Here is a 24,315-nt window from a genome sequence, read left to right on the forward strand (position 1 = left end):
GAAAGTGGCTATTACATACATATTACATTTGTAGTAACAAGGTAAAATGCCTCGCTCCTGCCGCTGATACGTAATGTTGGCTCAGAAACTATGAGTTCATGGTGAGAGGGTGATGTGCATCAGTGGACACTTGAGGCAACAGTTCCCTGTGAAAGTCATGAGGCTTGTTGGTGGGTGATTTCCAGTCACTAGAACTCTGCAATACTTTCATGCCAATATGGATTCAAAGCTGTTGTAAGAGTTAAAGGTCCACATTTTCACATCGAGCTCACAGACGCTCTCAATAACAAACTGCTTAACAATATTTTGAACCTCATTAAATGCGGGATTTTATTTTAGATTTTAGATCCAAGTGGTCGAGTGGCGCCGATAATTGACGGACGGGTCAGCAGTGAATCATTCGTACATGTATTTTGGGAGCATATTTGCAAGTCTCTCCTGTCAGCAGTGCTGGAAGTGATCCCAGCTGTGTTTGCAAGAAGCCGGATATAACAACTTGGGCTTTATCTCAGTTACATATTTACACACAGTAGGTTAGACGGAACCTGATAAAGCACAGTTAAATAACAGCTGTCAGAGCGGCGATAAAATATTGCCAGCCTGAGCCTGTTATTTAGGGTGTTTTGGGCAGCTGCGATGAACCGTACTTGTCTGACTCATGGAACCAGGACAAGACGTGGTACCTCAGTTTTGTCTGTCAGACGGGGAGAAAAGGCAGGCGACAGACAGGACACTTGAATGAGCCTGAAGAATGGTGTTTTTACACGCCGAGCGGCTTTGGGAGACGCTGCCAGTAGAACTGTAATTCAAATGATGCAAACAGACCTGATTGGTCGCAGACACTTTCACAAGATGTCCAAGCCAAAACTGTGAGTTTGAGGTCGGTAATACTTGGTTCACAAGCAACAGATTTAGCTTTTTACATTTTTTCCCGTCGCTATCTTTTAGCTAAAAGTGCCGAATCAGAACATCTAGTTAGAGTCCCCAACAGAAACCCATCTCTTATGCGCTAATGCAAACCACACTTATTACTGATCTAGTTCTTTTGTGAGCAGTTCATATCCAAAATTATCGGCTAAAGAAAATGGCCTTCTGATTTGTCACAGCTTGGGGTTTAAGAAAATATACCGATATTTAATCACCCGATATCGTATCGATATTTAAAGTCCGCTGTATCAATATTCCATGAATAAACACTCGGATACGCTGCTGCATTTGTGATGCTAATGTTATATTCTTAGTTAAGGGTTTATTAAGTCTGAACTCAGTTCTTAACAAAAGTATTATAATATATCAGTAATATAATATACGTTGTCGGCATTTTATGAGCTTTTTTAACTCTAAAAGTAATGGCTTTTATGAACAAATATGACAATGCTTTACATTCTTGTGCTTACAGTATCACAATATGACCAGATGCATCGACTTGTCACTCCTGTATCGCGATGCGTATCGTATCGCCAGATACCTGCCAACACACCGCTGCCACCACTGCTGGTCTGACACTTCTCCTCTCTACCACACTCCTCCATAATGTTGTGGGAGAACCATGACCTTAGACTTGGGTCAGTCTGGAGCCTCAGGTGGAATTTAGTACATTTAATGTGTATTTGTATGATCAGTTATTACCTCATTTTATTTGAACGTGCACCTGACTGCGCCCCAGTCTGGGAATGCAGTGATCTACTGGCTTCCATTGAGCAGATATATGATCTGGCCGAGCCAAGCTGGCAGGGCAAATTCGAGCTACGCCGAGACACACAGCGCCCCCCGAGCGCCCCTCCCGATCGCACACATACGTTTCCAGCCATGCACGCTCTGCGTCTGACCCGGAGGTCAAGGTGCAGTGACTCTGAAGCTTGTCTAACTGGGCCTCTTGAAACTCTTGCCTTGCATTCCAGCGCCTGGAGGAGGGGGTTGCTTTAGCCCGGCGCTCTACCAACAAGAGATAGAGCGGGCAAAAGAGTGATTGAGAGGGAGCGAGAGAGACATGGGGGTAGAAAGAAGCTGGAAGGTATTATGCTCGATTTCCTTCAAGCTTTTTTCCCTCCCACCAACCAGCAGAGTCCCACGGCAGAGTGAAGGCTGAAAACTTGAACCTGTTATCCCGGCCTACCGACCAGCACACCAGCATGTGCTGTGTGCTCCTCTCTCTCTCTCTCTCGCTCTCTCTCTCTCCTTCTCTCTCCCTCCTTCTTTTCCTCTCTCTTTCTGAGTGTAAGAGGATCACTTTGTTTCCGTTGCCTTTTCCGCGGTGCAGTCGACACACATGGAAGAACAGACTGGAATTGAAGAGATACTGACGGGGGTGCACAGCTGCAACACACCAGGACTAATGCCCCCCTGTTCTCTCCCGCTCCCTCTATTTTCCCTCTCTCCCTCCTGTTTCGCTCTTCCCTTTCTCTAGCACTCTCTCTGGTTCTCTGCCGTTCGGAGGGTGGGGGTGCCATGAAGGCGCTCAGAAAAATGTATCGGGAATAGACAAAAGAACAGTCTGCGGTATTCCGGCTCGGATGTTTGCACCTCGGGGTAAGTTGTCCTTGTTTTTTTTTCTCCAACTTTCTGCAACTTCTTGTTAAGTTTTCTGTCTCCAGTGGCTGCTTTTTGTCTTCCTCAAAGTCGTGTAGTGACGTTACCGCCGGTAATAAAATGCACTCCGCACTAATTTACGAGCTTTTGGCGTAAGCAGCTTGTTTTAAGGGTCAAGGTGGTGGAGTAGAGGAGGCAGACTGGGGGGATGGGACTATGCAGGGGTCAAAAAGAATGGCACTGGGTGGCTGCAAAACTTTTTCCTCCGAAGCTGTCATGACATTATTCATAGGTAATAACCGCAGTTCCTCCGATAAACACTTACTTTGTGTTGAGTTTGATTGTCCAGACAGGGAATTCTAGTGTCTCCCACTTCATAACTGTCCGAAAAAAAAGAGTTTTTCTCACATGTCGGGGCCTCGATCGTGCGCGTGCTGGAGAAGCATGTTGCTCTTGGCGCCATCAGAAACTTTTCATATCTCCGCAACTTTTAAAAACATTTTTGGGGATATTAGTTTTCTGCAGGTGCATGGTGGAGCTCGGAAATTCAATTTGAGTCAATAAGTAGAAACTGCAGAGAAGAGTGCACGGAAATATCTTCCTTTTTCTGCATCTTCTTTTCTTACGTTTGCCTAAGTGTTCATGTATAAGCAAAACTAAAGCGAGTAAAGTGCGTATTCGAGACAGAAAAACACAACTTGAACTCACATCTCCTTGCAGGTGGCGCTTTTAACAGGCCGTTTTACGAGACGCCTGTGTTTAGGTGTTAGTGTCAGGGTGCGAAGTGAACTGAGCGAAGTCAGGGAGTTAATTCCCTTTAGGAACTGGCTGAACTGCAGAGCTGTAATTTATGTGTCTCCCGGTGACGGTTCACTGGCAGGTCGGGGTTTTGACCCTGCATTCTCATCTCTTTGACGGACTCGGAACCTGTTTCTGTGGCTGCGAGTGCCTCACTTGCCCACTCTCACTCGGCTGCCTCTAAATTCACCCTCAAAATGCAGCTCTTTTTTTACAGAAGCCCAGCTTTTAGTGCTGCGAAGGCTTGTTTTAAAGGAGAGTGGGGTTTTGCAATGTGATAAAGGAAGCGCGCGGCTCTCTGTTTCATGTCTTCATGTCGTCTCTCAAGCTTGTCAATGTATGGAAATACGGCTGTGGCTGCGCCGCAGGGCCTAGCATGTCGAGGAAAAGCTCTTCATTTCACATTTCCATCAAGACAGCACTTGTTTCCAAACTCATGGCAGCACAGATGCTTAGCGAGAGCAGTGTTTTGGCACGTTTTTAATGAGCTTAGCTGATCTGGCACAGGTCATGGCCACATCAAGGGCGTCTTATTAATTAAATCAGGGTTTTTTTTCTTTTTTTTCCGGCCTTATTCAGCTGTACTTTATTACAGATATTATCATCGGCAGTCTTCTCTATGCGGGCTGTTGTTGTCAGATCACCCCGGTGACCTCCGCGGCCAGTTATAGCCTCTCCTCTCACGCCGGTTATAAATTAGCCCAGTTGTTGTTTGCAAGCGGCGAGAGCAAAGTAAGTAGCGGTGATTTACGGGCCGCAGGCCTGGCGCTGCCATGCGAGGGACGAGGTGCCACTCAGGATGGAAACAGTCGGGGAAGTTGCTGCTTCCTGGACTGCATTTTAACGCAGTTATCTGCACGTATTCCTCCGAGCCACCGATGAGCTGTAAGTCTGGATGCTTTTGAGGGATGTAGGAGGCCACTTGTTTGCAGCAAATGTTCCACCATAGGGGCTGGAAAGTAAAGTTTCAGAAGTCTTCTGGTGCTCGCTACACAGTTTGAGCTCAAGGGAAGTTTCCCATTTTAAGGTCCTACAAGGTTGAGCTGCAGATATATATATATATATATATAGAAACTGCACATGTCATGTACAGAAATAAAGATATCAAGCCTTTTTTATGGACTCCTTGGCTCTACCGACTATTACTAGTATTTTTACTGCAACCAAAATAGTCTATAATAAGTAGACTAAAACACCTATCATGCACAGCAGCAAGAATAGAATAGAATAGAATAGAATAGCCTTTATTGTCCTTGTACAGTGTACAACGAGATTTGAGAGGTTTGAGATTTGAAAGGTTCTTTGACCGTAACACTCTTTGCAGATGATAGACTGTATATAAGTGCTTCGTTTTCGAAGCTTCTATTTACCATTTTGTTCATGATATTTTGACATGCATCATCTTTCAAATCAAACTTGGCACCATTGTTGGTTGTCAACCTCATACTACAGTTATAGATTGATGCAAATGATCAAAGGACTTCGTGGAAGGCCAAAGAGGAGATTTATGGAGGTGGTGAAGGAGGACATGAGGTCTGTAGGTTTGAGAGAAGAGGAAGCAGAGGACAGGGTGAGATGGAGGAAGATGATCCGCTGTGACCACCCCTGAAAGGAGAATCCGAAAGAGAAAGAAGAAGAAGATCAAAGAACTTCATGAGTGAGCTGTTTTCTCTTTAGTTGCCAAGTTGGGTTTTATCAAATTTGTTAATATCCAGCATCAAGAGCAAGACGCCCCTAACCGCACTAACAAGTCCCCTTATAAAAGGTGGCTCACTGGGTATGCCATGGACATGCAAATCTAAGGTCTGTGCTTAGATTCTTTACACATATTGACCCTTAAAAACATTATGTTCTCAGTGCAGAAATGTCCCTGAGGCGCCATAAGCTATTGTTTATACCACCTAATGATATGTCATCATGTTCTGCACGCACCAAACCAGCGTCCCACATGTCGTCATTCTGCCGAGTCGCCGCTTTGAACCTCGTGGTTATTATTTTTGTTTGACTCAGACCCAGTTTCTGGCATCTGCCGCACACATCTGCGGCTTGTGTGCATAACAAACTCAGAATTAGAGGTTGTGGATTGAACCAAAGAAGCATTCGAAGGGTCGAGCACTAGCCCCAGCTCTCTCCGCTCGTGTCGCAGCTCTAATGGACGAACGATAACTGGGTTAGAATGTTACGAACGACAGGACCTGGGTGTTGTTTTACACAGCTGATCAAATTTCTACTGAATGTAAACACAGCAAGCGACGCTGCTCGCGGCTTAATGTATCTTCCTGATGCACATCATGGAACCCCACCGCCGCAAACTGTAACTCTAGACTGTGGCAGAAGGAGTGTATTTCATCACTGTGTTTTCCCTGGTTATAGTGAGGAATAACAAGTGCAAGGGTTTTATCGCTCTGTCAGCAGTAATTAAGTTACTTCAGGTTGGGATTTGTGGCCTTCATCTCCTTGTCTGAAACCCTGAAACTAAGGCTCGATGTTGTCCGCTTCAAAGGACGGAGTGGCTTGGTAAGACTGAGACGGACACGTGGATGGATTTTAATTCGGCTTGTCTCATGTCGAGGCCTCCAGTTGTGCCATTTTCAATTTTCAAATCAAATGTGACCTTGTTAAATCTCTGAGGCGCCGTTGTTGTCAGTGTTGTGGAAAACTCTCCCCTGAAGACAGACTTGCTTCTCGTCCAAACTCTCTCAAGTTCACAGTTGTTTTGTTTATTTCTAACAACGGTCTGCAGAGATCATTCTGAATCCATCCCCTGAGTGTATGGCGCAAGCACAGCTCCCACTTAGCTGCTGCTGAAGTCACATGTGGAGGTAAAAAGGCGGAAAATCTTATAGTACATTCTGTTCTCCGGCTGGTTTTAGCTTGATCAAAGGTTCCTTGACTTAAATTCCAATAGTATTTCTGGTAAACATGACCATGTTTCAGCTGACTGCAACCATTTCAGGTGACCTGAACTGCAAGAGAACGAACAAGAATAAAAATTAGCACAACTTTTATCATGGATTATGGGTGAATGCTAAATGTTTTCTAATGTGTCAGACTAGTATTTATTGTAGTACATACGTGTACACATTAATAGAAATAGATACACGAATCTTTGGCGAAATGAGTGAATAGTCAAATGTATCAGTCTGTAATCGGTCAGTCCTTTATCAGCTGACTTTTATATCCAAGTTAGTCTACTCTTTTTTAAAATTAATTTAAATTGAGTTAAGTTTCCAAGGTCACATCACGTCCCCACGCATTGGACTGAACTTGACACTAACTTATAGGGATGGTTGAATATTTGATTATTGTTCTCCAAAACCTTTCTATCATGAGTAAAAAAATGTATTTTTAAGTGTAAAGAGGAACCTGAAATAAATATTTGAGTGAAAAATTCACACGCTTTGGTGGTTAAGGCTGCCATATAGGAGCTGTTAATACCAGTGGCTAAAGGACTGATGGGACTCTTTTTTGGTGTTGTATTTTCATGCACGTATTCGCCGGCCTGTGTGGGGGGAGAGAGGCCCGTGAGTCGAGGGGAAACTCTAGGGAAATGGCTTCCATACATTTCCTTTCCAAGGGCAGGTCGGTGCGGTGCAGCGGGACTGTCGCGTCAGAGCTGCGAGGGCCTGGGAGGGGGGCGGCGGTGCTGGATAATGCAGACACAATGGGCTAAGGCAAACATTGGGAGTGAGACAAAGGACGCTTGGTGCAGGTCACTGGGGGGCCAACTCTTCCCATTATCTGCGGGAAGTGATCTTAAGTGAGGGACTTTTTAAACCCATCAGCAAATTAGGGGCTGCACTTTTTGTTGCTTGTGTCTGTCGCGTCGCCATCAAAGCGGTAAGTGTGCCAGTCTGGAAGGGGCCCGCACCTGAAATGGCTTTTTCAGACCAGAATTACAGTATTACTTATGCATAAGCAACAGCACGAGCCAGTCGTGTTGCTGGGTCTAAGACATGACCTCAGTGCGTGGAAGCCATCACCCTGACTTGAGGGAAAGTCTTGCATTTATTGGCTAAGCAGCTCTAATTTATGAGCTGACAACAAGGTTTCAATTACATGGTAATTACACGCCCTTGAAGCTCTGCATTACCACAAGACATTACCAAACATTTATGTTGTTATCTGGCAGTAAACATACAATTAGCTTTTTTTGTGTGCGGCCTCTAGAAAGCAATATAAACCCAATTAAAAGTGCCGCCGCAGAGGCAGAACGTATAGGCCAAGGGACAAAAAAGTGCTCAAAGAGTCCTGAAAAGGTCTTGAAGTGTGCGTCCATACATCCCCGCTGCATATGCTTTTACTGGTATAGAAACCCAACGCGTGTTTGTGTGACTGAAGGGCCATTATGGGACAGGCTTTTAAGGGAGATCTGGGAAGTGGAAACCTAATACTGCCTGACTGCTGCTCTTGTGTACATGAACCCCACAGCTGCTGGAGAGAGGAAAGTGGAATAGAAAAGAGGAGGAAGAAGGGAGGAGGGGAGCGGGTGCGGTGTGCTCAGTAATTAGGTGTCTGGTTTTGTATTGACCAGTCTGGTGCTTGGGCCTTGGGGACTGTTAAATTTGCTATTGAAACTGAAAGGATTATGCACCCAAAAGAAATTAAACGGGAGCAATGAATAGATTGTGAGCCACTTGGCGGACTTGTGTTTTTTTTCCCGCTCTCGTCCTCCATCTGAGCCGTGCTGTTGTTATTGGTGTTTTTCCTGTCAGGAGTGACGCAGGTAAACTGAGCAGGCCATTGTGCGATTTAGCGTTTCCAAAAGGTTTTTGACACCGTTTAAGCGCTGAGCGTATCATGCAGCTGCCGTCCATGAGGAGAAGTTGGGTATCATTTCCGCGTGTTGGCTGTTGAAGGGTGAACTACCAGGTTCAAGGGCCGTTGCAGATAGAAAAGAAGGCAGGTGGAGTGTGGACGCCACTTGGTCGCTGCTTGTTCTTTTGCCCTTATTTTGGAGCTGAGATTATGAAGAATCACTCAGATATTGCACAATGACAAAGGCATTAAAGTAAGAAAAAAATAAAAAAACATACATGAAACATTATTCTTTAGCCATTTGGCTTCAGTTTAAGGAATTTGTCACACTAAAAATAACTTGATTTATGATACAATTTTCAAGAAAAAAAGTGATACTAATAAATAAAACTGACACATTCCTTCTTAAAAGGACAAATACATTTAGGCGACTAAGGTCAATAAATTCTTGTTACTTTACCTTTCTTAAGAGTTGAATTAACATCATTTACATTCTTAAAACTGCCATTTTTTCACTCACAAATCAAAGCTGTAGCTTTTGATATCTTAGCTTGGATCCCATTGTAGTAGTGTGATGTCACAGCTGTGTTCTGAACAGTACAGTGGCCTCCCACTGGTGCGGAGGTTTGTGTCTCAGCTTACTCTGGTTGGAGCTGCTGGCAGTTACTGCTGGGCCACAGTCAGGAGGCAGCGTCCGCCACATGCCTGCCGAGAGGCCAGTCCTCCAGAGAGACCGCATTCCCTGACGCCAACATCCAGCACAGTCGAGCTCTTGTGTACCTTTTCTGTCACCAGTTAGCGTCAAAGGTGGAGGGGGCCAGCACTTTCCAAACAGTAACACAATCTTCTTGTAATGACTTCCAGCGCCTGTTTCGCTGGCCGCTCCGCAGCACAGGTTTCTGAAGGAGGCCGTGAGGTGCGGGCTGTGCCGCTGCGGCGGGTCGGCATGGGCCTCCATCTGCACCAGGCGTTTGAACCTGCTGAACTGTGAGCCTCAAGTGTATCAAGTGCATGATAGAAGGATGATGTCATGTTCTCTCTCCGTGTTTGTGTAGCTGGCAGAGGCCGGCGAGCTGCTGGAGAAGGTCGCGCTTCATGACTCAGAGCAGAGCGCAGAATCAAGTCCTTTTTCCACGCTTTCTTACCAAGTCCTGCTGCTCTTTGTAGTTGTGTTTGGACGTGATTTAGAATCTTGTACTAACATCCCATCTTCATAATCAATTTCAGTCCCGTGTTTCGCTGTCCCGCCGGATGAGAGCGAGCCGCCTTTGTAGATAAGAGCGGCGTGCAGAGTTCCTCTTTCGTCATGATGGCCAACATAAATACAGGCCATCCCATGCACAGGTGGTTGGCGCTGCGCTGACAGCAACCAGACCAGTCTGCAGCAGGAAAATAAATCACTGCTCTGAGTATCACTGAAAGCCCATGCTCCATTTAAAAAAAAAAATTAATGGAAGTTTCTGGAAGCCAAAGCGAAAAACAGCAAGCACCGACTTCATAAAGTCATTGGGTTCATTTCAGGAGCTGCGTCTCGCTGGGACTGTAAAAATATCTGCTTCCTGATTGGCTCTTAAAAAAATACACACGTGTGGATACACATTTAGATCAAGGGACTTTGTGGTTGACAGTTCATATGTTGGGGAGCAATGCACCACGGCAGCAGAACCATCATGTGCTAGTAAAACTCAAGAGCCAGCTGTGGACCATGTTCACACACACAGAGAGAGAGAGCGAATTCATCTGAGTTATGAAATGCACTTGTATTTTAGGTGATGCCGACTTCATCGCAAAATAAATTCAGCTCATGACTGAAGTATTTTTTGGGGGGGGATTCACTTTGTTTATATTTTAAGAAGCTGGGATTATTTACTGGTGAATTTCTAAGCAGCTCAGGCGCCGTGTTTACAAACATGTTGCTTATCAGGATCCCATTAACAGCCTATCTGTAACAGCCTTCAGAATCCATCAACACAAACAAACCCACCTGCAGGAAATGAGCGGAATCACCTACATGCTCGGTGAATTGACAGACAATTGTCAGAAAACAGTGGAAGGATTCATGCACAGTGTGGGACTGAAAACATTATGTATGAAACGCATGGAAAGTGTGAAATGTTTTTTTTTTATTTATTCAAATTTGTAAATGAAATGAAGACTTTTTCTTTAAAAAAGAAAATCCCTAGCGATAGGCTTATAAGATAATAAGATTTTTTTAAACGTATAATGATTGAGATGATAATATTTTGCTGACTCAGGAAAACTACAAGATGCTCTGATTCATTTGCATCGACAACTGAAATAAGCCTGGTGGCTGATCAATCCGTAAATGGCCCTTGTTGTTTGTGTAATATTGTGTATTTTAGTTTATTTTCACTGCCAGTGGCAATAGAGCCTTTCTCTCTCTCTAATAAAAGTCTCCTTTCCTCCCCATGAAAACATGATAGTGTCATGGCTCCTTGTTACGGGCCTATTTGTCATAGAAAAGCAAAATCCTGTTGGTACTAAGCAGCAGGTACAAGCTCTACCCCCCTTTTTCTCCTCATCCCTCCTGTTAATAACGGCTCTTGTGCTCGGAGTCCGATTTGAGGCTGACTGGACTGGGGTTGGCCTCTGAAGCGGAACAATAGACGTGTGTGACACAGTGTGTGTGTGTACGTGTGAAGGCCTGTGTCTGTCAGAAACACATGTATAAACACATGACGGCTCAGCGTTGATGGTGCAGCGTTCTGCCTCGGCCTACCAGGTAGCAGGAAGTGGACTCAGGACACGATGGGTATGCAGATTTATTCCTCACGTTCGCTGTTTTTTCATGGTTCTTCTGACGGTGATTCCATTGTCGTCTCATTCCTCATCCCGTTGTTGCTTGTAAATGGTAAAAATATACGATCAGACTCTGAAATATAGAGGTGTGTTTTGGATCATACGCGGCAGAGCTGTCAGCAGTGTTGACCTTGGCTGCATCTGAGAGCGTGTGGGGAGGAGATAGAGAGTGAAAGCGATTCCATGACATTCTTACTTTCTCTTTCACTCGTCTGTGAAGCAGGTATTTTTTTTTGTTTTGTTTTTGGCTTGTAGACTGGTTTGGAGTTTCCCTGTGTGTTTTCTCACCCCACGTTGGCTCCAAGGGACAGGGTTCGGATTGTTTTTCCCCCCTTTTAGCATATCCCACATTCATATGGAAATGTGGGGCAGAGGAGGCACAGAATCTCACATCAACTTGATCTGGTCATGAATAGCTGCCAGTGTTTGCGCTGACCGAAAGACACTGGCCAGGCTCTGCTCTCAGACCTCAAGACTCATTTTCAGCTGTGACACACACACACACACACACACTTCCTCGCGTACATGGATGAAAGCAGAAAAAGCAGATGCTTATAATTGCAATTGCACAATTAGATACACTTGAGCTCCTGCGAACACTGAGCTCTGTGTCACTTCTTTATTCAAATAAAAGCAATATAATTTCTCAAACATTTTCTCAGCTTATTCCAAATAAATCCTTCAGAATATCTCATCATTCTCAACTGTAAAACAGCATTTTAAAGCTTTGCTAAATGCTATTTTACTGCAGTCATGGTTGAAAATATAAATAAACCATTGCTTTTCTGCATGTTTAATATTTATTAAAATGTCATATTTGTCCTGCTAATTTGCTTTGTTTATCAGATTATGACCATACCAAGTGCCGCTCCGCTCCCCAGTGGGAGACAGCGCGGTTCCGGGATGGATTACAATAATTTGCTTTTACTTTGCTGTCTGGATTGTTATTGTAGTTGAGGAGTTGCCTTTCTAATAAATTTAGAGTGTGTTTCCTTCCCGCCTGTCTCAGACACAATGGGCCTCCCAGACCGGACCGCTTGTGGTCGAATCGAGCAGCGGGGTTCCATCAAACAAGATTTGTCTCGCTGGATATTCTGGTTTTGTCCTTCGGGATTATAGCCCACCACCCAGTTTTGCTATTGGCTCGAGCACATCCCAAGTTTGCCCGATGAGACTGGAATGATTTGGGGATCTTTGCTGTGGTTTTTATATGATGTTGCTTGAGAATGAATTGACATATATACAGTATATCTTCAGTCATTAAATATAGTTCATACTCTCTTTTTTTTGTAATAACGTTGAAAATGATCTCATCTCGCCCTCTCGATCCATGGATGCCTGCTATTATTACATCTATTTTAATTTAGTTTGGCTTTATTCTCCGCTTATCACAGGCTGCTCTGTCATCACCCCATGGCAACAGAAGAATGAAGTCAGAACAACACCATCTACCTGATCAAATACTGCAATATTGGGGTTTAATTTAGATGACAATATTTCAGTGCCTCAGAGGGCCTCACAATTTAAAAACATTTCCTTCAAAAATATGGCCCCTGCTCAGCAGTTGAGGATATTTAAGAGCAGTCGGTTGGTTGCTCTCTGTGTATACGTGTGTGTGTTTTGTGACTCCATTAGCAGCAATTGAAAAGACAATGAGTGAGAGACAGTGCTCTTGTTAACACGCAGGCGTCGGTGAACCATTTTGAGGGAGGGGACCCTCCTCCAGTGTTATGACGCAGCCCACCACTCTTCACACCACAAGTGTCCGGCCAGTGAATGGGGAGGATTTGTTGCTCTACACCTAATTAAACAGTGCTTTAAGCAGTTGGCCGTGTTGAGGAGCCTCTTTTGTTCCCCATCACCTTCGCAGGCACCGTGTTTGACTTAGCTGGGACAAATACAGCCGCTGCCTCTCAGACAGGTTACGATCCTAGCTGCCTGTGATCTACAAGGGCGACCAGCGAGCGCAGGGTCTTTTCTGTTCTGCCTTTAAGGCCACAGCTGAACAGGCGGATACATAAAGAAATAAATAAAATAAAAGTAGGTCTTGCTGTTGGAGAGAGTGTGAGATGATGTTTGTGATCTCAGCAGACGACAGACAGTCAACAACAGTCATTTAGAAAGTTGGAAATACATGAGTAATAATCAGGAAAATGCAGGAGGAGCGGAGACAGCTGCAAAATAATGTAAACAAAAGCAAAAACAGATGATTGTTTCATAGTTTTATTCCTTATAACTTATAACCTATAACTTTACGTTAAGAATTTTGTTTTTTTTTCTGTTTTATTGAAAAAAAAAAAAAAAAAATATATATATATATATATATATACATATATATGTATTCAATAAATATATATATGTATTCAATAAAACAGATTCAATATTTTTCAAACTATAATGGGGACAGTATGATGTCATTCTAATAACAGAACACTTTACAAAATAGTGAGGTGCTAAAACATGAAAGTAGGCCTTTGTCTTGTGTTACCATCAGTTGGTCAAAAGTGACCTCAACTTCCTAAAGAGCAGAATTTAATATGTCGTCCGTGGAAACACAAAAGATTCTCGTCATGCTGGAGCGAACCGTTACCTTGACAACCAGTTAGGAATTTCATTAGTCCATGTTTGGAGGGAGTTTTTAAGGTCACCGTCGGAGGCCTGTAACTTGGGGAATCGTAATGTTATGAGTCGATTTGCACGCTCACAACACGCTTCATTAATGGACGCGGTCGCGTCTACATCCACGCGGACGGTGGGAGAAAAACACGCGGCGCTGAGGCCGAGTCCCTGAGAAACCTTGAAGCTGTAGCGTCTGGGCTCATACAAAAGCCCTGCTTGTGTATTTTGTTTGCTCGGCTGCCTGGTAATGATGCGTGTGTGGAGCCGACACTGTTTGCTGCACCGGGAGCAGAAGAGCGGAGCTGCACTTGGCATTCGGCTGCCTCCGTCTCCAGGCAGGATAATCGCCATGATGCGACGCTGCTTTAACTTTCATGTCCCAGAGGGAGTCTGTCTGAGGTCCGTGTGTGGGGGAGACACTGAGGTGCTGATATGGATGGGTTCATTTCATACATATATATATATATGTGTGTGCTATCTTTGTTATATCGGTGCAATAGATCTAGTGACAAAAATAAAACACCACAAATGGGGAATTATATTTTGGATACTGTATATATTTATAAATGTATAAATCCATTTTACATTCATGGTTTGGACTCTTAAAAATCCACATTATAGAGAGCAGTCAAGAAGCCGAAGGCACCAAAACAGAAAGATGGAATACACCTGAACATGCATATTTAAAGTCATAAATAAGAGCGTGTTGTTACGCACTGCATCGCTGCATGTGCACGATGCTGTGTAACATGAGACAGCAGCACTCAGTCGGTCCTTTGTAGCAGATTTATCTCTGACACTGTGTCTGCTCCCATTGTTCATTTCAGTCGGCTTTATTCTAAATGAATATAGCACCCCGCTTATCAAAACAATTCAACGATACATTTCTAAAAATAGCCGTGTAATTCAAACCATTGTGGGTTTTTGCCGCCTCAGCTGAGGCGCATCTTGCCGGTGTTGGTGTCTGGAAGTGTGTAATGGCAGCGTTCTCAGCGACAGGCCCGGTTGTCACCATGAGAGCAGCCGTGATTGTGCGCGAACACAATGCCTCTGCCTTCTTACTCCACTGCTTCCTTTACTTTCCTTCCTCTGCCTTTGAATTTGTTCATTTTCTGCCCGTCATTGTTCCCCGTTTGTGCCCCCCCTTTGATCGGCCCCTTCAGAGCTGCTTGGTGCGAGCACGACAAGTCGGAGCCTCTCGCAGTTCTAATTCAGTTTTTCCAGGGGAAAATTCATTTCTATTTATTACAATTTTAAAAATATTTTAAGGCGTTTTGAGCTGCTCTGATTGGACAGTATTGACATGCTGGCATTGATCGTATCAACCTTTCACTGGAGCAGTTATCAGAGCCCCCCGCGCTCTCCCTGTCAGACGCAGCGTTGACTGCGGGAGGTCAACATGGGAGCACACACACTCTCAGCTAGGCTCTGAAGAAGTTGAAGCTGCTGTAAAATAATGATAACTGAGACAGTTGCTGGTGGCTCGAGATGTTGGGGGAGTTTTTTCCTGGAGAGGATAATTGCAGCTGTTTGTTCTAAAAACAAAAAAGGCTGTAATTTACATGTTTGCTTGAATAAACATTAAATTCAATCGCATATATATATATTTTTTTATTTGTCTGAGTGCATAAAAATCCATCTGATATGAGAGAAGCTAAATTATTGTCTACAACATTTCCTTTTAAAAGATTTTAAGAATAAAAGCCACATTTTTCAGGTTCAAGCATTGGATTTAATAAATGAACTGGGCTGCTAGATTAAGGCAAGCAGGCGGTTATTATTATGACTGACAATAAAAAAAAATATAGAGATAAACACTGATCTGGAGACGAAAGTTTGGGCCCAGCCTGAGGAGAGAGAGAGAGAGAGAGGGAGGGAGGACAAAAATGCTTGCTAAGCTATCCGTTTCACACACGCAGGGACAGAAGGTTCGATATTCATTCGATCGATGAATGAAAAGGCACAATGGCAAAATCGTACGGGCTCCTTTTCAAATCGGCGTCTCCGATGTCCCCCCCCCCGCCACCCCTTCACAGTCTGCAGTCGCTGGGCGGCTGGTGTGGCAGGCATAGAGAGAAAGAGAGAGAGAGGAGAGCAAGGGTTACATCAAGGCTGCTCCCTGGACCGTGCAAACAAGTCTAGACCGGTGACCTGTTCAATGGGTCCTTTTGAGGAGTGGGGCAAGTTCGGTCAGAGCGAGGAGAAAGGCAGGCAGAGCCTCTTTTCACTGCCAAAGCAGCTCACAGCCCGCGATCGACAGGAGGTAAGGAGGGCCGGGAGGGCAGGCATCTGCTTCCATGGTTACGGGCCGGGTATGGGGACCCTACTATTGAGGAAGCTCCGTTCTCATGCTCCCACAGAGGCAATGTCACGCATTTTAAAAAATGCGCCGGGCCGGAGCGAGGACCATGTCCACCAGCGGCAGCCGCTCTTTGAGAGGTCGAAATAAAATGCGTCAGTACGAGAAGGAGAAGAAGAAAAAAAAAAAAAACAGGACGCTTCGGGAAGGGGGTGGCAGCATGTGCCGGAGAAAGAAACGCGTCACATGATCATCGCAAAATGTTAAGTTGTTGCAGGATCTCGCTGGATTTCGGTCGCTTTTGTGCGAAGATGGTATTGTCGCGCTGGAGTCCATGATTTATCCTGGCAGGGATCAAAGGTCAAGGTTTATGTGGTGAACTCCTTTGTTGAGCGAGAGTCTACCTTTAAGAGGATTCTTGCTTTCAAATTCGGGTTTTGTTTTTTAATGCGACGAAGCGTATCAGTGTTTACACGCCGCTCCTGCTTTGTTATTGTTGCTGCAGCGGAATATAGGAGAGGATTTGGATTCAGACCTGTGTCGGTTTGTTTATTTGTTTGTGTTTGGGTGTAAGCTGTGTGTGTGTGTGTGTGTGTGCGGGCTTGAATAGATGCTGACGGCCGGGTGAAGGAGGGGTGTGTTGGAACGTTGAATTTGGTCATGCAGCTGACGCTTCACCCCCGAGCACACACCAAACAGAACGGACAGATGGCCGGCCCTCAGGAAGGACTCAGGGCGTTGGATTTGCTCTCAGACCGTGGGAAAGTCTCCGGCTTACTTCACCTGCTCAGGGAGCCGATGTGACACTGGATTAAACAGCAGTGAAAGAAGCCAGGGTTTAATACCTACAGCCAGGGCGGCGCACCACACCAGGTGCACTGCACGTCAGAAAAGTCAAAAGGAAAAAAAAAGGATTTCACTTCTTCTTCTTCTTCTTCTGCCACATTTTTTCCCCTTCTGTTGTGTAATGTAGAGCAGGGTGGACGGGTTCATTCCCCCTTTTCTGCCCGTGTTTCTAATCCTAATTGGAAACAGTTGATCCTCACTTTGTTGGGACATTAGACATGATGTTTTGCCGCGTCGCTCTCTGCTTTCTATTATCTCAGTCTCCTAAGAGATGGAGGCATTCGCCCGCCTCTGATTTATCGTTATTAAAAACAGGCCCTGTCGTCCGTCAGCCTTTCATCGGACGAACCTGAGAAGGCGTCGCGTCCAGGTGTTATTAACGCACCATTTGTCAGTTAGCAAACGGCCCGCTCTGATTTAGTTGGGCTTCATGAAGAGGCTGGAGCTGACAAGTGTGAACCACCCGAACAGATGATCAGAAACAAGGGAGGGAGATGGCTGTGATGGTGCTCAGTGAAGTGTGGCGTCCAGACAGGTAGCTCTTTATTCCTCGCCTGGTTTGAACGCAACAATAGCAGCGTCCTTTGCTCATATCATCAGTGAACAAAGTGCTGCTTCTTCCTCCCTGGGATCACTCGGCTTCAGCAGCACCTCCCTCCACTTTAGGCTCATTGTACTTCATTTACCTTTGTGGCTCCTCCGTCGCTCAATAGTGGAGCTGCAATTTATTTCCCCGCTTAATAAGAATTTGCTCATCTGCCTAATGGTTATTCCTTATTTAATTTGCCCCTCCGCTAATGGAAAGGGCCTGTGCCAAAATCCGGCCGTGACCTGGCAAATAAAGACTTATTTGTCATCGCCCTCAGTCGACTCCAGAAAGTTCTGTTCAAACCGCACGGCTGTTGCACGCCTCTCCGTAAAAGACATTTCAGCTTGGCTGCAAAACGGCGGTACGTTTCATATAAGAGTTTCATTTGGGAAGGAGTCAAGCGCTCCTCGCCTCGTGTGTGTTTTTGGGTGGAGAGATATTTAAACTCAGTGGTTGGGAGTGGAGTATTGTGGGCTTGACAAGAGTTGTGAACTTGACTCTGGAGGAATGAGGAGAAGCTTCAGGTCAGCAAGGTTGTTCAAACCAGATGGAGCTTGATTCTGAGAATAGTTCCGACCGTTGGGCTTCCACATGCTGTTGTTTTTATTTTTTTTTAATCCTTCTGGGTAGATAGCAGAACACAGCTCTGTTCACACGACCTTTTTCTTTTCTCACTAAATTCATATTTTATTACGTCCTCATACCCAAAAAAAAGCACCAGACCCGAACTCACTAGGTAGCAACATTGATGGAGCCGATCTGTGACAGTGGACGGACAGTAATTGGGTTACTGGAGCTCATTCCCCTCTCTCTCACACACACTATATAGATAGATAGATATATATATAAATACACACTAGGAGACATTCTGTGCTGTGGCCTCACTTACCCGCTCACATCATGGTTTATTTTTACAGTGGTAATTTGCCATCGGTTTGGTTTCAGAGGCCCACGTCATTAATCATGCAGGACATTATTGCAGTGTAATTACACTTTCTCTCGGCGACATTTTCGACACATGCTCCGTCCATCTCTGTCTGCATCACTAATACACAGAGTCAAGACGTGGCCAGCGGCGAAGTCTCTCTACAGAGGTGCAGTGGCCACCTTGTCGAAGGGGTTTTAAACAGGGAAATGAATGAAACCAGGATTGTATTGGAATGTGTGGAGAAGCATTGGGTGGCAGAGTAGTTTCTGTGTTGGGGTCACACGTGTGCTAAGATATAGTCGATACACACGACATAAAAACATGCAGAAAGTTGAGCTTGAGGCCAATTTTTGAGCTCAGTTGAAGTATGGACAGTAAAACTCCCATATAGTGGACTGTCAAACTTAAGCTATGCAAGATGGAATCCATACCATCCCCACTTCACTCCCTGTGCATATATGTGTGTTTTTGTAGCTGCTGTTTAGAGAGTTGAGCTCCAGTGCTTTGCTTTATACTACATTTCGTTATTGAAAATTGCCTCCTGGGAGCAGGTGGTAAAACCTCATCTTAAATTTTTGCAATATAGGACATGGTGACCTTCGATTTTGGGTAAAGGTATTTAGCTGTGTTTCTACCATTGTATTATATTGTTTTTCAAGCTTCTTTTGAAGCCGGAAGCTTTCTCTTGAGTGGTGCCCATTTTTGAAAAAAAAAAAAAAGCAGTGCAAAATAGATGTTTTTTTTACAATAAAAAAGAAGGCACCAAAGAGCAATGGTGCATTCATGATCTCCTAAATATTAGTGTATTTTTTATTGAGCTGATAATCATATATATATAAATAAATAAATATACACCTGTGCAGTGTTTTGTTTGTTTTGTTTGTTAGGGAGCATCAAATACACTTTTAATTCACTACAATCACAATAAAAATTTTGTCTTGGCAAACTGAAAAAAAAAACATCTACTCATCAACATTATTACAATATTCATCATCATAAATTTTCATTTTAATTCCTCCTGTTTTTACCCATTTACCAGACTTTTTACCCAGTGTTTTGTCGGTTGTTGCTCGCATCTTTTCGTTTAGTTTAGTTTTTTTTTACTTTACCAAAGATAACTTAATCATAAAATAAAGATTTAATCTGTTCTATATCTGATTTTGTTATGCTTATGTTAATAGCTATACAAGGTCAAGCTACTCAGTGAGAATTAAAATAACCCTGACTTTAATCTACTGAGGACGTTTTAGTTTTCAACATAAAATAATATATAATAGGCCAGATATTTACTGAAGAATGTCATGTTCATGAAGGTAAAATCTGAGATCATCGAGTATTTTCCAGGTCTCTATCTCGGAGGCTGGTTGTTGGTGAGGTGCATCTCCCCACACAAGAGCATCCTGGCTGCTAGCGTCCCTGAATGGAGGCTTAGCGGGCTGTCGTTTTTAAAAACTGAAAGGAAGAGTTAATAACAATTGAAAAAACAAAGGGCTGCATGTGTGTGAGGGTGAGTCAGTCGCAGTGCTCTGTAACCCTTTTAAGATCACTGTTCTCCAAATGCCCCCCGGGGTGTGTGACACGTCGGTGAATGGACTCTTCCCCGGGATTTAAGGGGTTAACAGCAGACAAAGGGAGCGGAGGCCATGTCGCCCAGCAGGGGAGACCCCAGTGGAAACACCAGGCTGCCTTCTAATCCCTGCTCTGTCCCGGCCCGCTCTTGCTCTGCCTGCACTCACGCCTGGATGACATGTGCTCTGCTGGGCTCCATGGCCCTGGGTGAGGAGAGCCACATGTTTTCAACTGCAGTGCACATCCGCAGAATTCCCAAGACCACCTCACACACACACGCACGCGCACAAGCACCGCTGCAGGCCATGCAAGGATTCTTCACACTCTCAGGCCAGCCAGCCAGAGAAATGATCATTAATGACAAATGGTTTCATTCCAAATGAATGGACATGAACTTTGGACTTGGTTGTCTTTAGCAGCTGCATGCAATTTCATGCTGTAAGCCTCCTGTCAAAAACAAGTATCGCTGCACTTCATAACAGCGCGCATGCGTGTGTGTGTGTGTCGCGCACATCCGCGCGTGAGATCTGGCAGAATAAATCCAACAGATAAGTCTGTGTTATCAGCTCCACTGGTGTTTGCAGAACTTTATCTGTTACAATCCATCCACTACAATCTGCTTCATGTCAGCCGATATTTGTCAAACAAATTGTCACTTTTCCCTCAAAGCAATGCTGTTCCGGATTTAATGTAATTCCTGGGTGAAAGTTGACAAGTCAAGATTGGCTTGAAAATATTTAAACTTGCAAATCCTGTGAAGAAGGATTCTAAAAAAAGGCATCATTATGATTATAATATTTACTTTTCTATGCTTTATTTAATGAAATCCACCAGTAAAATGTGCCACTCCCATAATGCACTGCAACAGTTCTAAACTTAAATTTAGAACTGTTGCAGTATGAGTTTTAAAACGCGCTCAGTCGAACAAAAACCAAGACCGAATCATAACAGAAAATGAAATAATGAGTGGAAATAAATTTAAGTTAGACTGTTGCGCAACAGCTCTCAAGGTCCAAATCCCACTTTGGTTTTGGAAACCTGTTTCTTATTGTCATGCACGCCACATGTAAATCACGCAGTAAAACCCCAACCACCCGAAATGAATGTCCCCAGCTTCTAATGTCGCCGTTCGACTTGATAAAGGCTGAGATTATTCTAAAAATTCATATCCCCGTATGGATGGGTTCGTAACGTTCGTGGAAAAGGCGCCACTGCGACATGCTTCGAAACACCTTAAAAAACCCCAAATATAATCCCACAGTTTTTTCATTTAGTCTCACCGCTTTGACATCCATTTCCTAATTATTCGCTGTTGTTTTTGAGACGCCGGTCGCCTGCTGATGACTCTGATAATGAGAAGTTGTGCAGACGAATCGTGGTTTGCCGAGGAACGGTGCCATCACGGTAACTGCCGTCTCTAATGAGGAGCCACCCTTAATGTAGCCATTACGTCCTGTGAGGAGCTGAGGGGTGTGTGGACCGCCGCTTCCCTCACTCAATACCTCCCTGTAAAAAAAGGCAAATTGGCCTATTAGATGTTGAAAACTAGCCTGGCTTCATTATTGTATGTTTGAAAAACACGATAAAATGTTGCCTCTTTGGTGAAGATGCTTCAGCTGGGAGATCAAGGTTTGTGAAATGGAACTGGAGTATGAACTGGGCTGTTAAAACACAGGGCTGCTGCTGCTGCAGCTGATGCCAGAACACACTTAGCTGTTCACATCAAGGCTGCCTGTAATGAAGTGGAGTCAGGGTTGGAGGAACAACCCTCCTGCTTCCTTTTCCTCCAACCAGCTGCATAAAGTTAAATTATAGGCATCATTTAAGATTCACGCATTAAAGTTGCACTTTTCACTTTCACAAATGCATGTTCCTGCTTCTATTTTTTAAAAACTACATTCCAATTCCAAAGAGGCAGATGACCTAAAACCACAGAAAACCAGTTTGTTATCGCTAAAAAACAAGTACAAACCATGTGTTAAGATCTGCAGAGGAGCAAACTAGTTAGCATTTTCACATTAAATATGCTGTTTTGGAGCGTTACACTAACATGTTTACCGCTGTAGTTTGAATTGTTGTACACACCTGGATGCAGTGACCCAGTTAAAAAAAAAAAAGAGGTTTCATTTTTGAACATCACCAACTCAGACAAGCTCAGACTGAGGTAGTGTTTCTCCGCACTGTTGGGACGCTGTGACAAAGCACTTCTCTGTGTTTGTTGTGTGGACATTTTGACCCAGTTAGCATGACCACAACACCTGAAATAAACCTGGTCAGGAGGTCGAGGCGGCCATCATGAACCCTGCCCTGGCACATTATACCAGAGCAGAGTGGAGTAAAGCATCCAAATACAAAGCTTCTCATTGTTTTCATGACACCAGCATGGTGGAAATATCATTCTTTTAGTGCTGAACAGTGCAAAACATGAAGTCAGCGGCGTGTCTCTAACTCTTACCTTCTATTTTGGGTTGTACATGAAGTAAATTGGACGCTCAAGTCTTTATATATCTGAATAAACTACTCCTGAATAGTAGTATATCTGCCCTCCATTTATTCTACTTTATGAAACTGACCAAATATTATTCAGACCTTTGGCTTCTGCAGTGTCATAAGGGCTTCAACTGTTGCTGCATCTGTTTCCAGTGAGAGTGATTTGGTTTGTGCACGTATTTGTGAAAGAGCTTCAACAGTCAAGATCATAATAAGGTCCAGTATTCTTCTTCTATTCTGTGCCATCACTTCAACTGGACTCGGGCTAATTGAATTGTGAACACAAAGTGTCGTAACGCATTCATATTTGCTGTTTGCTTTGGCGGCGTTCACTGTATGCTGATGCTCCGCGTTTCATTCTGTTGTTTGTCAGATGCTTTATACCAGACAGTGGTAATTAAAAGACAAGGCCGGGTCATTTTGGGAGTCACACACACACACACACACACACACACAACAGGAAGCTGTGCCACATTCCTGTAGGAAGGTTCCACGCACTTGAATCCATTTTAATTGTCGGTGGAATTAATTTGAAGTGCTCAGGTCAATTAGAGAGATGCATTGGTCTGGCTGCGTCTAATGTCATATCCATTGATCTGGAGAGGTTACTTTATGCACTCATGTGTAGGATACGTTTATGTTTCTGCAACTCCGCCGCTCCCAATTCATTAGCTATTGATCCTTTTAAGCGTCGGTAAAAGCAAACTCTGAGAGCGGCTTCATCCGATGCCTGGTAATCGGGTCAGCGCCGTGCAGACGCACGCGGCCTTTTAGGTTCTTTCTCCAAGTGCATCAACTGTACGGATTTATCACAGTGTTAGCAGGGAAGCGTGACCTTCCAAGTGGCTACCTTCACCCCACATTCCTTTGCTGGGTGCCCGGCGGTGCTCTGGCTCACCTGTTCTGCTCTGTTTTCATAAACTGCAGCAGCATTTAAAGAGGTTTCCAACGTTTCATTGTGCTGCCCTGTGAGGGAAATGTTGTCCATGACATGCCGCAGGTATTATGTTCAGGCGATAGGGGAAGCCCAACATGTCCCGACGCCAAACTCCTCATCCTGAAAAGGTGCTTAATATTGATAGGTCGAGATGCCACTGCAAAAGCAGCTTCATTTACTGGAGGGGAAGAATCTACTGTATAGCTTGTTGAGCATGTCCTGAGTTCCACCCAGTGCTATTGTCTTTGTTTTTAGCATCAGGCAACAAACTCAAAGGCAGTGACTTGAACTCTTGCTTGAGCAACGCACAAAGTAAACAGAGAGTGACATTTTTGAAGTGGCTTGTGGGTCTAGATGACTATCAGAAACATCCCATAATTTACTAATCTTACCTGACGTGTCTAGAAAATTTCAATGAACTCCGTTTTTAAAATGCTGAGATCACATCTACCACGGAGTTAAAAATGCTAACCATCTCTGTATTCTACTGCAATAAAATATGGCCGCTTATGAAACAATGGTGCGTCCTCGTCCAGGATTCTGAAACGTTCAACGTTCGTTCTGCATCAACAAATATTCAAAATATTAGACATTATTTTGAGATTTAGAAGACAGTAAAATGATAAATAACCAGATAGTTTGTCGACCTAGTAATTCAGAAAATTCAGATTCTTGACTTGATCACGGAGATACGAATTGAAAAAAAGCAAACAGGTCATCTTGTAATAAACCTCCGCAACAAGTACGCAACAGATATAAACACTCAGCTCATGCGAAGGGACCTGACTGGACCTGCTTATAACTTTCTCTAATAGAATCAATAGTCAATGCTAAAACTGAGGCTAAATATTTGATGGAAATATCCACAGCTGCTTTGTAGTGGAGTGTGTAAGAGGTTCGGTTGTCTCTGCACGGCTCTCCTCCTCTGGTTCCTTCCCTCCATCCATCCCTCCTCAGACGCTGGTTGGCTGCAGTATAGTCGGCGGCAGCCAATAAGCAGTCCGAGTCCTCCGCCCCGAGTCTGGTGCTAGGCAGCAGGATCAACAGACAGGTGGGTCAGGCAAAGTCATCGCTCCGCCTGGCTGAGGAAACAAAGCTCCGCTGGCTTTTAAAGGAACATAACACCCAGATTA

General features: G+C 44.2%; 1 long non-coding RNA gene across 1 annotated transcript in view; it reads left to right on the forward strand.

The window, feature by feature from the left end:
* Positions 1-2,225: 2,225 nt before the first annotated feature.
* LOC128748217 (uncharacterized) overlaps positions 2,226-24,315 on the forward strand; it is a 45,455-nt gene continuing 23,365 nt past the window's right edge. The window contains exon 1 of the long non-coding RNA XR_008412762.1: positions 2,226-2,529. This is a non-coding gene — a long non-coding RNA (uncharacterized LOC128748217). The remainder of the gene's footprint in view (positions 2,530-24,315) is intronic.

Source organism: Synchiropus splendidus, chromosome 17 (genome assembly GCF_027744825.2).
Source record: "Synchiropus splendidus isolate RoL2022-P1 chromosome 17, RoL_Sspl_1.0, whole genome shotgun sequence".
In the NCBI taxonomy this organism is placed as follows: Eukaryota; Metazoa; Chordata; class Actinopteri; order Syngnathiformes; family Callionymidae; genus Synchiropus; species Synchiropus splendidus.